General features: G+C 43.1%; 1 protein-coding gene and 1 long non-coding RNA gene across 3 annotated transcripts in view; one reads left to right on the top strand and one right to left on the bottom strand.

Moving 5' to 3' along the window:
• Positions 1 to 1,125: 1,125 nt before the first annotated feature.
• LOC142072739 (uncharacterized) lies at positions 1,126 to 3,398 on the bottom strand. Its single transcript, XR_012669282.1, has 3 exons — positions 3,006 to 3,398; positions 2,599 to 2,670; positions 1,126 to 1,663 (listed from the first exon to the last, which is right to left on the bottom strand). It is a non-coding gene; the product is annotated as an uncharacterized LOC142072739 (long non-coding RNA).
• Positions 2,453 to 16,261, top strand: part of HRH1 (histamine receptor H1) — a 100,666-nt gene continuing 86,857 nt past the window's right edge. Inside the window, exons 1-3 of one of the 2 annotated variants that reach the window (XM_048856914.2) lie at positions 2,453 to 3,041; positions 4,897 to 4,982; positions 10,760 to 10,913. The gene's annotated coding sequence lies outside the window, so the exon portion shown is untranslated. The remainder of the gene's footprint in view (positions 3,042 to 4,896; positions 4,983 to 10,759; positions 10,914 to 16,261) is intronic. The other variant, XM_048856915.2, reaches the window with a different exon arrangement.

The raw sequence follows: 16,261 nt of genomic DNA, 5'->3' as shown, positions 1-16,261 counted from the left end.
TGAGTGCTCAGCAAGAAATACCAATTGATATGCCAATGGGCTAAGACACCCACAGGGAAATGTTGCTGGTGGATATATTAGTGGAAGTTATCAACAGTACTGACTGTTAATTTTCTCCCAGCAAATTATCTAAGTATTTCAAGAAGAAGATGTTGTGTCTCAAACATTGAACTTATGTGTGAGTGAATTAGGAGGTTAAAAGCCACAGTAGAGTGGACTGAAGATGAAATTGCTACAGGTATGAAGCTTAACACAGTATTAATCGAGTAGTGGGTGAGCATACCAAACACACAAAGAAGCACTGAACTCTAATCAGGCAGAAGGATGGCTTGAACTCTAATTATCTGTGCTGCAGTCTTTGTTATAGTAAAAGTATCAATTTTCCCTGTAGACCTTATGGATGGCATGATGGCTGTATTATTTTTCCCACAAAAAGAACTTCTAAAACAGATGGTTGAACAGTAACTTATGAGTGAGATTTAGCTGATCAGGTACTTGAGCATAAATGTCCAAAATGGTCAGAATGATTAAAAAACAAAACAAAAGAAAACAAAACAAACAACCCCACTTTCTTAAGGAACTGTACAGTTACTTAATTGTAATTGAACATTCTGAATTGTCTTCAACAGCAAAGAGGAATCCTTAATAAGTGTACAGAAAAGAGTTAGGTTTATAGCCGTGTACTGTACACCTGCCAGAATCTGGTCTTTCTGATATTGATACTTTCAGTTCCACCATACCCTGCAGTGTTAGTGCCACTGCAAATTTACCAGCCATAAAAAGGAGCATTGGCTGTTCCTACACCAAATAAGGATTACTATTAATTTCCCTTGCATTTGGCTGATACCAGCTCTGGACTAGGCCTGGAGGAAATTGTTTCATTATAGTTCATCCTATGACACATACATGTTGATGAATACTGAGTTTGTGTAAATTAGGCTGGATGAGAAAGCCTTGTTCCAGCCGTTCTATGTGATTTAGATAAAAAATACCTAGAAGAAGTTTCAGAGTAGCAGCCGTGTTAGTCTGTAGTCGCAAAAGGAAAAGGAGTACTTGTGGCAGCTTAGAGACTAACCAATTTATTTGAGCATAAGCTTTTGTGAGCTACAGCTTCACTTCATCGGATGCATCTAGAAGAAGTTGTTTCACAATCTACCAACAGGGTTTAAGTGTATCTTTTTGTAGTACAATTTAAACAGGAAAGAACTGGAAAGTGGATGAAAAAGTCAAGTGTGATTTTAAACAGACATGGGGGAAGAAAACAGAAAAATTATTTACTCTCCCTTACAATATAACATCTTTTAAATCTAACAGCTGTTTATATGTTTAACATAAAACAGATGCCCTGCCTAAGTGCAAATTATGAAATATTGCAATTTGTATAAAATGTGCGGTAATAAAAAATATATGTTATGATAAAGTAAGACCCAGGGAATCTCAAATATTTTTGAGCAAACTGTCTCCCAGGATGAACACACACACTCTCATATCCTCTGCCATTTACACATACACATGTTTATTCATAGCAAGTAGAAACATAATCTTGCCACTACAGCACAGCATCTGGAGACAGGATGTCAGGGTCTTATGTCTTGCTCTTCCACAGACTTCCTGTGTTACCTAAGACAAATCACTTAATCTTTCTGCATCACGGTTTCCCAGTCTGTAAAATGGGAATCAATCATATCTTCATAAGTATTACATTGATGTTTCAATGCACTTTAAGATCCTTGGGAGAGAGATTCTATGGAAGTGCAAAATCATCTTATTTATCAAATAAACAAATAGTTACACACTGATGCCCTCTCACTTTCTCTAAAGCACTTTTGTATTATTCATCCTAATTCAAGCACAAACTGCTTGGCTTTGACTCAGGCCTGTGATTTGTTTTATATTTGCTCTTCAAAATGAAATATATTTGCAGTGCTTATATGGAAATATTTTCAAACTTGCTCTTAGTAGTCTTGAAAAGCATGGCTTTTTAACCAAAATGATTTTTTTTTATTTTGATTTACATTTTCTGGGGTTTGTTTGTTCAACAAAAAAAGAGAAACCCAAATCCCCCCCCCTTTTTTTTAATAAAAGTTTCAGTTTGGGGTTTTCAAATAAAAATTCAAATAAAAATTTCAAATAAAAATTACTTTCAGAAAAACATTTTTTTACCTAAAACGTTTTCAAAAATTGTGGAAAAAATTAGTCTTTTGTGCAAAAATAAAACTTTTTTTGCAGGAAATTATTTAAAACACCCTTTTTAAAACCAGGTTTCAGAGTAACAGCCGTGTTAGTCTGTATTCGCAAAAAGAAAAGGAGTACTTGTAGCACCTTAGAGACTAACCAATTTATTTGAGCATGAGCTTTCGTGAGCTACAGCTCACTTCATCAGATGCATACATAAAGTCTGCTGCAGTTTCCACTGTATGCATCTGATGAAGTGAGCTGTAGCTCACGAAAGCTCATGCTCAAATAAATTGGTTAGTCTCTAAGGTGCTACAAGTACTCCTTTTCTTTTTAAAACCATTTCCTTCCCCTCCCCAATACATTCACATTTCTCGACCAGCTCTAGTTCTGGGCTGATTCGCAGAGGTTCTGAGCACTCACACTGGGGGGTGTGCAGCCCACATGTAAACCAGGTCCAGGCTTGCCTTTCATCCTGTGAGCGCATCTTCCCACCTATTGGAAGTGGGAGAGAGAGAATTAGATCATCCACTCCCGACAGAGCTGCGAGAAGATGAAGACAAGACATTGTTCCCATAGGGATGGGCATTTAACTAGGTAGGGGGAGGAAAATCCCAGCGAGCTGAGCTGAGCCGAGCCCTCGCGCGTGGGAGCGTCTGAGCCCAGGCCAGCAGCGAAAAGGAGACGCACGCTGATGTTCCGGCTTCCTTCGCAAAGCCAGAGAGCGCCGCAGGGCGCAGCTCTGCCGGAGTTAAAGACAGGCAGAGCCAGCCCTTCCTTCAGCGGGGAGGGGCACCGGCACCGACCCCAGGAACCAGCTGGGCACGTACCTCCGCGGCACCCGGGAAACTTTCTTCTCCGGAGAGGTGAGGCGAGTCGGCGGCTGCCGCTGCGCACGGCTCCTGGCAGCAGGGACGGGATCTGGGGGAGGCAGCACGGTAGCTGCCCCCGGCACGCACAGCCTGAGAAAGCGAGCCAGAGCCGCCGCCTGTCCCTGGGGGAACCAGCAAAGCTCCCTCGCTGCCTGCCCGGACCCTGCCTGAGAAATCAGAAGAGGAGGAGCAGCAACAAGCGCGCTCCGGTCCTGTCCCAGCCCCTGTGCCCCCAGTCAGGGGTGGCAGGCTTGTAGAAATGGTGGTGCCGCCCAGAACCTGCCCCCCCAACTCTGCCCCCCACCTGCCTAAGGCTCTGGGAGGGAGTTTCGGTGGGGGAGGGGGTCTGGGGTGCAGGCTCTGGGCTGGGGGTGGGGCTGTAGGAGGGGATGAGGGGTGCAGGCTCTGGGAGGGAGTTTGGGGGTAGGAGGGGGTGCTGAGGGAGGGGGTGCAGGAGTGAGGGCTGTGGGATGGGGCTGGGGATGAGGGGTTTGGGGTGTGGGAGGGGGCTCAGAGCTAGGGCAGAGGGTTGTAGGGTGGGGTGGGGCTGAGGGGTTCATGATGCAGGAGGGGGCTCAGGGCTGGGGCAGAGAGTTAGGGTGCAGGGGAGATGAGGGTTCTGGCTGGGGGTCCAGGCTTGGGGGTGAGGCAGGGCTGGGGATGAGTTTGGGGTGCAGGCAGGCTGCCCCCAGGGCTCAGGCTAGATAGAAGGACTCCCCCAGCCCTCTCCCCGCCAGCAGCAGTGAGCTCTGCTGGGGCGGGAGCACGCCGGCAGCACATTCACCCCCACCACTGTCACTGCATGTGCTCCTAGGGCTCCTCTCAGGTCCAGGAAGTCCCCTCGCCTCCTCTGTGGTGGGCGGTGGGGGGGGGAGGGCTGCCATCACATGGGGCCTCCTCCCCTGCTGCTGCTGTAGCCTGACTGGGGGTGAGGGATGGGGCTGTCCCTTGCCCAGTGTGGGGCAGGAGCGGTGACTGTGGGAAGGGGGGGCCCCCTGTGCTGGTGGAGGGTCCCGCTGGAAAAGGGAAGGGTCCAAGGTGGGAAGGGCAGGGTAAGGGCAGCCTGCCCTGCCACTGTTGAATGGGGAGCCTTAGGACCAGGAGCCAGCAGAGTGGAGACAGCATGGTGCTACAGGGAAGAGTCAGGGATGCTCCGGGCCGGCCGCAGGGGACAGCAGTTGGGACCGGGGGAGAGACCCAGCCCCAAACATTGGTGGAGCCAGGCCCCCGGACCCTGAATATTGCTGGAGTCTGGGCACCATGGGCTCATATAACTCCCCGCCCCTGCCCCCAATCCCAGCCCTTGTGCGCCCTGGTCTCATCCCAGCCTGTGTGCACCCTGGCCCCACCCCCTGTGAGCCCCAATCCCATCCCAGCCTCTGGGAGCCCAGTCCCAGCCCCTGGGAGCCCTGGTTCCGTCCCAGCCCTTGTAAGCCCCAGTCCCACCCCGGCTTTTGTGCTCCCAGTCTCAGCCCCTGTGAGCCCCAGTTCTGTCCCAGCCTCTGTGCTCCCAGCCCCTGTGAGGCCCAGTTCTGTCCCAGCCTCTGTGCAGGGCCGGCTCCAGGCATCAGCTTTCCAAGCAGGTGCTTGAGGGGGCATTTAGAATGGGGCGGCAGTCCGTGTCCCGCGGCGGCAATTCGGAGGCAGCTCCGCCTCTCTTCCCACCGCGGCAGGTTTCAGTGGCAGCGGCCATTCGGCGGCGACTGCTTGGGGCAGCAAAATTGGTAAAGCCGCCCCCCCTCTGTGCACCCCTTCTCCTCTCCCGCTCCACCCTTTGCGCCCCACTGCCCTGCCTGCCTGTATCTGCGTGCGTTCCTGTCAAGTCTCAGGATGCTTGTGCTCCTTACAGCACCGCGGAGCTGGAAAGTTTCCCGTCCCCATCCGAGCCCTGTAACAGGGATTATCCAAGGCAGAAGAACTTCCTCCTTTTAGCCGGTGAGTATTTTAATCTCTCCTCCTCTCCCAGCCTTTCGTCCTTTCTGGGAATGTTATTGGGAGTCCCTGTGTGGATCCCACCCTACAGGCGCAGGCTGCTTCTGTCCCAGAGCCAAGGGAGCCAGGGAACACTGGGAGAGGTGGAACGAAATGTAAACCAGAGAGCACTTAGGTGACAGGACTTCAGGACACACTGAATAGTGACAAACAGTGCCTTGGCTGTCTTGCGATCGGTAGGGAGCAAGCCCTTGGTGGGGCAGGAATCAGGTCCCTGTACGGCAGGAAGGGCTGGGAGGAATGTGGACAGGTGAGAATGGGAGCAGAGTTCCAGGATTAATAATGCTGAAATAGAAATACAGCAAGGATTGCAGTTTATATAGAATCCCAGAACTAATGTGCCCGCTAAAGATAGCTGACACATGCCCTACAGCCGAGAACCAGTGGGAGTGATCTTTACACACATACCCCTCACCTCTCTTTTCCTAACGTGCCATAAAATGATGTGCATCTGATCCTGGGTGGGATGGCTTGCTTGGGAAAGTATTTTCCCAGTTCTGGTCACTGAAAGCAAATGGCAGAAGTTGTCTGTTCGGTATCAGGAACTCTTCACAGCTAACACAGGTGAGCATACTCTGAGAGTGTGAACCATCCTGAATAAGCTCTCATTTTGCATTAGGAAGTGTGGTTTTGGTGTTAATTGCACAGTATAGAAAATGTTTGTCTAGTTGTAAACTTTACATGAGTGGAGCACTAATGCCAAGGCATTGGTGGTTTATACCATCACCAGATGAGCATGTCTCTAAGCATCAGGGAGTAGCAAGAAAGTGTTCTAACTTTGGTTTGCTGATCTGTTTGTTCCCTGAAACACATTAATGGAAAATGTAGGCTTTCATTTGTAATTCAGCACAGAGGAAATCAAGCTAATTATTTTATAAACAAACATAAATGAGATGTACAAATCTAAAGTCATGCACAAACTATGTTTGTTCAGAAAATAATCAGCAACATAATTGTGGCAAATGCTATTGCTTTGACCAGTTTGTTCAACGAATCTAAGCACAAAATATTCTGACACATAAGTGTTTGTTTAAGTAGAACAAAAGGTCCTCAAGTCATGTTTAATATTGTATTATAAATTACTCTTTGGGTCTCAACAGAAGGTGAAAAGTTCTTGTAAATATTATGGTCAGTACTTTTGAAAGGACATTGTATGTGTCAGTGTTGTAAATAACATCATAGGTAATGATATTCTAGAGGTGCCTTTTAGTGGCACTGTAATTAATAATGATTGCTGGAGTTTTCCAAAAGGATCTGATTTCACTCTGCAGAAGCAAGGACTTATAGCTGAAATCCCGCCCTTCACTCAGAGCTAGTGGAGACTACATGTTTCCAGTCTAACCTCCTCAAACATTGCCCTGTAGTTTTTGCCTAAACTGACAGTGTTAAACCCATAGATTAATCTTTTTTGATATTGCAAGAATTAGATACACATTATTCAGCCACTGGATGATTTTACATATCATACTGTAAACACTGTAATTGGGCTAGATTAGCTAACAAAACCTTACTCACATGAGCAATCTTCACTCATGCCATACTCCCATTGGAATCAGTTAGACTTTCCATGTGAGCAAACAAGAATTTGCAGGGTTGGACTATTGATTTACACCCAATATTTGTTTACCTGCAGGTTTTAAGATGTGCATATACCCATGTTTCTGTCCAGGGTCTGTTGTGAGTGTACACTGATAGTATCTGTCTGTACAATTACCCATATTGCATGTATTGACATCTGAGTTTGCAAAAAAGTTGCCCTTACAGACTTGGAGATATAAATGAACAGTCTGGGTGGAGGCCCTTTGATAATGCAAGTCTTTATCCAGAGTACAAGAGAAGGCGTTTTAGCTTTAACTGAGAATTCCTTTGTTTATGGAGTTTTGTTGCACTTTTAAACCAGAGAAATGTACTTTTTGTAGTTTAAAACCAATGGGCTCAAGTGCTGAGGTTTGTCCAAGTTGTGCTTAGTACATCATGGAACACAATATGGCTTTACGTTATCTCTATTCTTCCTCAAGCTGGGGGCCCGATGACCACTAGGGGCCTGTCCACACTAGCAATTTTTTTACTTTGAGATAAGTGATTGCTAATTAACTTGAGCTATCTAACACTTTTCTAAAGACTAGTCTTGATACTGCCCAAACATTTCTAATAGATATTAGCCTGGATCAAACATTTGGGAAATATGCAGACTAGCCTTTACTAAAGTATTCATGACCTCAAGTTAATTACTTAAGGCTATGTCTACATTACACACCAGTGCCATTAGCATATAGGGTATGTGTAGCTACATGCTGCAGTGAAAAGCATTCTGCATCCACACTGTGAAAGGCTCTGGCATGGGAGAGACAGGAGGGAAAAGTTTCAGCAGTTCCCCAGTGCTGGAGCCTATCACTGTGGCTGGCCGTGAAAGGCTTTGACAGGGTGAGGTAGCTGGGATAGGCTTTTCTGTGCTGCCTCCCCCATGCCAGAGCCTTTCCCTGTGGTGGGGAAAGTCTCCCACAGCAGGAAGGCAACAGGACACTACACTGCTAAAAACAGCAGCATAAGTGGGGAGGCACAGCTTTGGCAAGTGGAGAATAATGAAGGGTATGTACTCGGGCACATACCCTACCACTGCAGGTGTGTCCGTACTCTACTCGCCTAAGCCATTAAATAATATTAGATACTCACCAACTACACTGCCAATAATATTACTACTCACCAACTACACTGCTATTTATACCCATGCTAGTGGGGCTATGTGGGTATGAACACTACACACTGCTGAAAGCAGCACAAAGTACAGCTGTAAAGGTTAAAAATCTCCTGTGTAGACAAACCTTAGGATACAAAGTGTATTTTAAAATATGTTTGCTAACACATTTGAACTCACTTGATTTAAACTCTAGTGTAGACAGAGCAAACTGGATTTGAACATGTCCTAGGTGGTCAAAGTGAACCTTGGGCTCTCCCTAGACTGCGCCTCACTGTAAAATAGAGCAGCCTCTGCTGTATTTTTCACCAGCTGCCAGTATCCCTCAAGGGCCATTCCAGCAGTCAGGGATTTTGGGGCCATAGACACCACACTCCTTTTACTTGACCATGCCCCACACACACTAGCTATAGAAGTCACTATTGTAGCCCTATACCAGTGGCTCTCAAGCTTTCCAAACTACTGTACCCCTATCAGGAGTCTGATTTGTCTTGCCTACCCTCAAGTTTCACCTCACTTAAGAACTACTTGCTTACAAAATCAAATGTTAAAATACTGAAGTGTCCCCAGGGGTACACGTATCCCTGGTTGAGAATCACTGCTCTAAACCACTAAAGATTCCTTCAGACAGCAAGGAATCCAATGGCCAGATCTGCCAGATTTATGGCTACCATGTGCAGCTGGAGTGACACAGTGTGGCCAGAAGTCTCCCAAGGATATGGCCCATTGCCTTTAAAAGTAAAACTAGTTTCGAGCATATCAGGCAGAGAGCAGCTTTTCAAATTCAAGGATGAAGGTATTTGGTAAAATAGACAGGACGTAAAATTAATCAGCCAAATTCATCCCTGGTGTAACTTCATTGATGCTGTTAAACTCCAGTCATTTTAGTGAAGTTATACTTAGGAAGAATATGGCCCAGTGTCTTTTTCATTGCTTGACAATTGTTTTCCTAGGAGTAGTTTAGTGGCTAAGGTCAGCAACAACGTTCCTTGTGTTGTTCACAGCCAAAAGCTTTACCACTTGGACAATGAATGATTATATAATAAAAGAGACAAACTGTAAAAAACTGACAGTTGTGTTCTGTGGACAATCTCATTGACAGCTCTGAATAATCTGTATTACATAGAAATCTCCCTTGTTTCAACTATCACCAGAGAAAAGATAATATACTAAAACCCCACTCTGAACAGTTATATCATAATTGCTTAAATGTCACTTTTAAGATTCGTACAGTGAATCTGGTTGTGTTTGTTTTCATGGCATGGATCGAGCATTTTTTCCCGTGGCTAGTTAAGTAGTCCATCAGAGCACAAGCAACACACATAGGGTTTTAATTAATTTTCATCAGCATTGAACAGGATTTGGGAGATTCATATGAGCACTGTACAGGAAGGGATCAGTCCTGCAAGTTATAGAGTGCCTGCTGTGCGGTGTAGTGCCCTCGACTCCTGTAGAAACCTATAAGCTTTGAGGGCAGTCTCCAGCTTGCAGGGTCTATGCTTGGCCAAATAGTATTTGCCAAACCAACATTTTGACATATTTAGGCCATTTTGGGGTCATGATACAGAAATCTTTCCCAATGTCTGTTCTATTATTATTTAATTTATATTATGGTACCACCTTGGGAGCCCAAATGGGATTACATCCACGTTCTTCTAGAACTGCATATATGCATGAGACAGTCCCAGCACTGAAGGCTGTAATTGTAGTCACTGTTCACAAGTATTACCAGCTTGCTTGGATGAATAATTGTCAGACAATGTCTGGTTTGTGATCTATTCATAAACTATTCACTGTAACTATGTGCTATTCATTATTCACAATCACTGGTATGTGATTGGTCACACAGTATTATTTTTGCTCTTTTGATTGGTCAATGAAGCAATAACAGAAGGAGAATGAAGAGCAAACACCACATTTTTGGGGTAAAACTTTGAGAAGCTTTCTGGGTACTAACATATAATTCCAGGGTCATCTATACATGTTGTACATAATGAATACTATGACCCACTGAATTCAATGGGTTATTTATTTGTATATAAATATGATTTTTTCATTATTCAGACAGATCTAACTGGCCACAAACAATCCTGTAAAATTGTAACATCTTATTCATTAATCAAAACATATAGGCTATACTCACTATCTTGATAAACATGCTGATTAAAGATGAGTCAGAAATGGTTTTCCCCTCCCTTGAGGGTTTGAGATTTCACAGAAAATTTCCCATCCTGAATCCAGATGAACAAAAAGTGAAATGTTGGAATTTTTCATGAAACAATAATCCAAAAAAATAAAAAAATTGGATTGATCATTTTGAAAGGTTTCACTTTAATGTCAACTTTTTTTAGCCTTTTTTTCTTTCAAAACGAAAAATCATTTTGAACCCAAAACCAAAACTTTCCATTCTGAAAATGTCAAAACAGGCCATTTTGATCATTTCAAAATTTTTTCTTTCAGAATTTTTCAAATCAGGAGAGGTATCAAAATTGAACGTGTACCACAAATAGTATCAGTTTTGAGAAATCAGTATTTTCCAATGAAAAAATGTTTCATTGGAAAATTTGGAATGAGCTCTACTGTTAATGCTTCTAAAGCACATCAATTCTTGTAAAAGTATTCTCGTTCATTATAGAAGGCCCCAATCTTCTTATGGCCCAAAATAACACTGTCTATGAATCTTCTTGTCTAAGATGTCTGTGGTAATCCCCATGCCTACCATTAACTGTATGTTTCAGTATTCCAAGAATTGGTTGTGCATTGTTCCGCCAGATGGATGCACATGTTATTCTGCCTCCACCTCCAGACATACCATTCAAATGCTGAGAATGGCTTGGAATGCTCTGCTGGTCCAAAACACCTAGTTATTTTTCCTTCCATTTGTGATATGTGGAAAGACTCATTTATTTTGTATATAGTAATTAGAGCTGGTCGGAAAATGGTTTCAGTTTGTAAAAGCAGCTGCAATGTTTCATGAGATTTGTAGTTCAGGTTCCTCATGGTTCCTTTCTCCTTTATATACCAGGCTGCCTGATCATCTCCCATGATGCACCACAGTTTGGTGTGGAGAGTCGTGGGGTGGAGAGGCAGTGCAGTGTGGGAGTAACATGCCCATGATGCATCAGAGGAGATGAAGTCGGGCTGAGGAGTCAGGCACACAGAGGAGAATGGAGACTAAGGTAACCAAACGTCAGCTCCCAGGAGGCAACACAGCAGCATTTTTCAATCAAACTATTTAGGTTTACAGCCTAAAACCATAAGCTTTTTGGGCATTTGGTTTTTCAAACTTTAAGTTTTCCACAGAGAGAGAACACTTTCTGTGAAAAAAATGTATTTTGTAAAAAAAAAAAAATTTCCATCAAGAAACAGGTTTGATGGAAAATTTTCAAACAGCCCTAATAGAAGCATTTCCTTATGTTCTTATGAAATAAGCTGGCTTGCTGATTTCACAGCACTAGGTTGATCAGTGCATAAGAAACTGTAATTAACGTTTGAAAGAGCTTTGAATTATTCTGTATATTGGATATGACAAGCCTGGAGGTCCTTGTTCTCATTATAGACCCCATGGTACTTTTCTCAAGAGTAGGATTGTTTAGAGTAGAGGTCCAACGTCTTGGCAGAGCATTGGCCTGCTAAACCCAGGGTTGTGAGTTCAATCCTTGAGGGGGCCATTTAGGGATCTGGGGCAAAAATTGGGGATTGGTCCTGCTTTGAGCAATGGGGTGGACTAGATGACCTCCTGTGGTCCCTTCCAAACATGATATTCTATGATTCTATGAACATTCCAGTATGATGCTGGCTCCCTAACTGTCCATTTTTACACACACAGAGTTTATTTTATATTTGTATATAATATCAATTACAACTGGACATTACCAATTACCAAATCCATTACTAAACAAATGTCAATTGCCAATTAGAACTCTAATTACAAATAACTACTTAAAATACCAATTGAGCAAGCTGAGTACCAATTAACCAAAAGCCTCAATAAGCAATTAGAATAGTAGTTGCCAGTTAGAATACCAACTACCACTTAAAATACCAATTTAAAAACAAATTACCAATTCACAATTTATAATATATAGTAAAAAAAATACAATGTAAATTAAATGGCAATAAAATAGAATATCAGAGTTGAAATTCTTTGACTCTATTATGTCATATCAGAATGTCCTGCCATGATATATAATATGGCATTGCATAGTATAATAGTCAAAACATTTTGACTTTTATAATTAATAGGTTCATAGCATTTAAGGCCCAAAGGGACCATTAGACCATCTAGTCTGACCTCCTGTATATCACAAACCACTGAGTTTCTTCTAGATACCCTTACCCTAAGCCCAGTGACTTTAGTTAAACCAAAGCATTTCAGTCCTCAGAAGACTAAAGTGTTGTGAGCCATAGGCAGAGAACACAAGAGACTGAAGTACCACCAATGCCCAAGGCCCCTGCAAAGGAAAGAAATTGATTTGATGAGATGCGACTCTGTGATTCTAGCAGGTGATCCAAGCCCCATGCTACACAGGAAGGCAAAAACCCCAAAACTCCAAGATCTCTACCAATCTGACATGAGAGGAAAGCTCCTTTCTGACCCCAAATCTGGTGATCAGTTTGACCCTGAGAATGTGAGCAAGACACACCAGCCAGGCATCTAGAAAGAAGATTCTTAATATGGTACCATCTCAGAGCACTATTTCACCCTGTGAGTGACCTATCCCCAGCTGTGGCCAATCTGTGATACTTTAGAAGAAAGGGGAGGGGGGGTAGGAGAAAGAATACATCTAGGCGATTGTGCATCAGGGAGGAAAAAATCCTTTCTGACACCTACATGTGACCGGTTGAAGCCCTGAAGGAGATTTGATTACAGTCATTGTCATAATGCAGAGTTGCAAGTGTTATGAGCATGGTGCAGGGAATCCAGGCAATCGATTCGGTTCTATCCGTTGCCAGTGAAGGAAGGGGATGATCAGCGAGATTCATAAATTTGCAGACGCACAGATTCTAAGGCCAGAAGGAGCCATCACAACCACCCAGCCCAATGCTGGATTAAAGCATGTTTTTTAGAAAGCTCCCTGATCTGGTTTTAATGGTGATGGTGAATCCACCACCTCTCCTGGAAAGCTGTTCCAATGTTTCATTGCCATGACTACTAGGCAACTGTATTTATTTCAAGGTTGAATTTGTCTAACTTCAATTTCTAGCTATTGGATCTTGTTATGCCTTTATCAACCAGGAGGAAGAGACCCCCACTATCCTATCTTTTCCATGTGTAAGTGTCTATACACAGATTTCGAGTAGCAGCTGTGTTAGTCTGTATTCCCAAAAAGAAAAGGAGTACTTGTGGCACCTTAGAGACTAACAAATTTATTTGAGCATAAGCTTTTGTGAGCTACAGCTCACTTACTTGTTTTCCAGCCTCTGGATCACTGGTGTGGCCATTCTTTGACCTCTCTCTAGTATTCCCTCACCCTTCTTGAAGTTTGTGGACACCAGAACTGGACACAGTATTCTAGTAGCAGTCTTAGCCATGCTCTGTATAGACACAAGATTCCCTTCCCTACTTCTACTTGATATTCCCCTTTTTATATAATCAAGGATCGTATTAGTCCTTTTTGCCACAGCACTGCACTGAGCGCACATATTGAGGACTTAACAACTATAACTAATTAATTAAATTATATTCTTTTATATACTCAAGTTGATAATGTGAAAATGAAACTACTTTGACCTTATTAAAATGAAAATATTTTGATAAGGTTGAATCAAAATGTTTGTATTTTTCTAGTTTTGCAATACATTTCAAATTTTCTATTTTTTTTATTCCAATTCAAAATCTTGGGGGGGGGGGGGGGAATTTTCCCTTTGAATGGGAATTTCAGGTTCTGACCAACTCTGCACTGGAGGTGGGTTCATTTCAGTGGCAAGTGACATGATTCCAGAATATGGTTTGGTAAGGCACTGTGGAATACCTCAGGATGAAAGTTATAACATAAATGTAAGTTGTTACTAATACTTGATCATATTTTCCCTCTAACATCGGTAGTCATGAGCCAGTGATCCACATATTTACATTTTAGTTTATCATATATTCTTTACCTGCCTTTCACAGGCTTGTTGGGAACTTTAATTCATTAATGTTTGTGAAGTACGTGGAAAACTGCATACTAAAAGCTGTACTGTTCTAAGGAGACCTGCTAATGATGATGGAGGATTCCAACTGTCACACGTTAGGAACAATGATAGGTAAAAGCATCAGGATTGCATACAGTCATAAGAGACAAATTTAAATTGAGGAAAGCTAATTATTGTTCCATTACCTGAACAATAGCATTAACTTGAATATACTGCTAGAAGAATTGCAGCTATAAGGTTTAAAAATGAAAGGTTTTCTACTGAAGTAGATAGGGTCTATAATTTTCATTTAAATTCTCTAGGTTCAAAACACCTGCAGTATATTTTACAGTGCCACAATACAAAACAAATATTCCTTCTCCAATGGAGCAGTTGATTTTTGAAATCTGTTCAGGATTAATGCTTAATGTTAATGTAAACTTTTGGCATATGCAGACCCAGAAAAGTGCACAATATCATATTTTAATCATAAAATTTTGAAAATCATAACGTTGGGGAAATGCTGCATATACTATGTTAGTAAATTTACCAAACTCCTCCTATACACCAGCTGCAGAAATAGCCCAAACCTCACATTCAGCTACGATCAGACTCATTAAAGCCAAGAGTCTCAAAGAGCTATGGCTTTACTACAAAAAAGGTGTGTTTTTTACATCAAGATAGTTGACTCAATGTAAAATCTTAATGGACACAAGCCCGGGGTAGATTCACATCTCAATATAGCTAGTTGAGATGTACTTAGAACCCCATTCCAGGGTTTATGCCAGCTAACTACACTGACATAAAAATTACCTGTGCCTTGTCTGCACTACGATTTACACTGAGGGCATGACTCACAGGGATTAAAAACCTGTGGTTGATTCCGGTCAGCTCAGGCGGCTCAGGCTCCAAGGCTGAAAAATTGCTGTGTAGACATTTGGGTTTGGGCTGGAGTCCTAGTTGTGGGACTCTCCACCCTCGCAGTGTCCCAGAGCTCAGACTCTAGCCTGAGCCCAAACATCTACACAGCAATTTTTAGCCCCACACCCTGAGCCCTGAAAGCCCAAGTCAGCTGACCTCAGCCAGCAGCAGCTATGCCACAGGGCTTTTATGCCCATGTAGATGTACCCTAAAAGAGCTTTTTTAAGTTGGCTATCTCCATGTAAAAAACACATTTTTCTTTTTGCAGGGAAGGCAGATCTTCAGCTTTCTACTCCTGAATTATGACTCCACATAATTTAACACTGGAAGCAAATACATATGGGCCAAATTCTTTGCTGCTTTAACTCCAGTAAAGTTACCCATCCCCAGAGAATTTGGCCCAGTAAATCCAAGGGAAATCATTATTGTAATATCCTTTGTTTTACTGACATTCTTATCAATCTAGAAAAACAACAAGGAGTCCGGTGGCACCTTAAAGACTAACAGATTTATTTGGGCATAAGCTTTTGTGGGTAAAAAACCCACTTCTTCAGATGCATAGAGTGAAAATTACAGATATAGGCATAAATATATATATTGGCACATGAAGAGAAGGGAGTTATCTTACAAGTGGAGAACCAATGCTGAAGGCCAATTCAGTCAGGGTGGATGTGGTCCACTCCCAATAACTGAGGAGGCGGTGTCAATACCAAGAGAGGGAAAGTTGCTTTTGTAGTGAGCCAGCCACTCCAAGTCCCTATTCAAGCCCAAATGGATGGTGTTAAGTTTGCAAATGAATTGTAGCTCTGCAGTTTCTCTTTGAAGTCTGTTTTTGAAGGTTTTTCTGTTGAAAAATGGCTACTTTTAAATCTGTTACTGAATGTCCAGGAAGATTGAAGTGTTCTACTGGCTTTTGTACGTTGCCCTTCTCAATGTCTGATTTAGGTCCATTTATCCTTTGTGATGGGGCAAGGCCAGATGGCTATAGAAAAGTAGTGGGAGATACATATATTAGCTCCAGGCTAAACAAATCCCTGGTACCAGGATAAGTTAAATGGCTGCAGCTCCAGGTCAATTTAGACACCTGGGGCCAATTAAGAACTTTCCAGAAGGCAGGGAGAAGGCTAGGTGGATTGGGACACCTGAAGCCAATCAGGGACTGGCTGAAACTAGTTAAAAGCCTCCAAGCTGGGTGTGGATGTCAGGAGCTGTGGGAGGAAGTTATGCTGTTGGAGAGATTGAGCAGGACACACCATATCAGGTACAAGGAAGGAGGCCCTGAGGTAAGGGTGAAGTGGAGCTTGAAGAAGTGGGGGCTGCTGTGGGGAAGTAGCCCAGGGAATGGTATGTGTCATGTCTCTAAAAGGTCTGCTACCATAGCTGATACTATTAGGGTCCCTGGGCTGGAGCCTGGAGTAGAGGGTGGGCCTGGGCTCCCCCTTTTGCTCCCCCCTGATTAATCACTGAGACTGGGAAACAACAGAGGCTG

The sequence above is a fragment of the Caretta caretta genome, chromosome 7, assembly GCF_965140235.1.
Source record: "Caretta caretta isolate rCarCar2 chromosome 7, rCarCar1.hap1, whole genome shotgun sequence".
NCBI classification, from domain to species: Eukaryota; Metazoa; Chordata; order Testudines; family Cheloniidae; genus Caretta; species Caretta caretta.
Note: the sequence above shows the minus strand (reverse complement) of the source record. Positions and strands in the feature narration are given on the sequence as shown.